This window comes from Theobroma umbraticum, unplaced genomic scaffold, assembly GCF_002168275.2.
Source record: "Theobroma umbraticum cultivar Fairchild unplaced genomic scaffold, ASM216827v3 scaffold_50.0, whole genome shotgun sequence".
Classification (NCBI taxonomy): Eukaryota; Viridiplantae; Streptophyta; class Magnoliopsida; order Malvales; family Malvaceae; genus Theobroma; species Theobroma umbraticum.
Genome location: NW_018397261.1, coordinates 836275 through 837483, shown reverse-complemented (window position 1 = coordinate 837483; position 1209 = coordinate 836275).

The following is a 1209-nucleotide window of genomic DNA, read 5'->3' as shown; positions in this document are numbered from 1 at the left end:
TATATAATTTTATTAATTTTTTTATTAATTAAAAAAAATCCCCATCTGGGGAGCATCGGAGCTCCCCAGGTTGCGCTGATCAAGCTCCTTAAAGCTGGTTCTCCTTATTTTCTTATTTTTTCAAAAAATATAATAATAATTTTTAAAATTAATAAAAAAAGAAAAGTCATTTTAATCTTTTCATAATCTCTATTAATGGTGATTGTACTTTTAGTGCGAAACGTCTATTTTAAAAATTAATAAATTTGTTTGAAATTTTAATTAAAATTTAAGAAAATGAGGATATTTTATCTTATAAATTTTACAAAAAACTGTATGTTCAAACACAAAAACTCCCGAATTGGAGCTTTACCCAAACCTTAACATTTTTTAACCCATTTGCCTTTACAGAATCAAATCCATGGCATGCTTTTTCAATCACAAAACTACATGCTAAGCATAATAGATTCTAGGCTTGCCTTGGAGCTAATTAACATATGTGCCTCATCAAATATGTCAAACCAGAATTGAACTGAACAAACCAAACCTTGGGACGTTCATCAAAATAGAAGAGCTTATCAGAAGATACAGAACAGGGGTCCACCTTGGATAATAATAGATCTCATTTTATCAAAATAGACACATCAAGGGTCGATACCCCGATGGAATAATTAAATCATAGGGTAAGAAACTCCACTCTACAGAACTCATGTCATCGTCTGATATCATAGTCATCGAATGGAACCAAATTACTAATTCGAAATAAGCTACTATACCAATATGCAGATATGTTCTCAGATTTAAAAGCAATTTCAATGTAATTATGGCAAGCTCAATAGACCATATCCAATGCAAAAAATAACAAGCACAAAAAATTTCAGAACCCTACTCACATATGGGTATCAAATCACACTTGCCACCATGTGGCTCATGTAACATAATCTATGGAAAAATATTTTGAAGATTAAAACATTAAGAACTCTTGTTTCTCCATGCGCAGAACTATGTACACATATACATATACATACATACATATATATATATAGATACACACATGTAGTTTCAAAATTCCAGATCAAATACTTCAGATCACAAACAAATATCAACATGGGCATTTAATACCAATCGTAATTGGTGCTTGAAATGCATTTCATGCTTAGGTATATATATAGCAAAATATTATTTCTTTAAAACCATGCACCCACTCACAGTGACTAGGTGTTTCTCCAC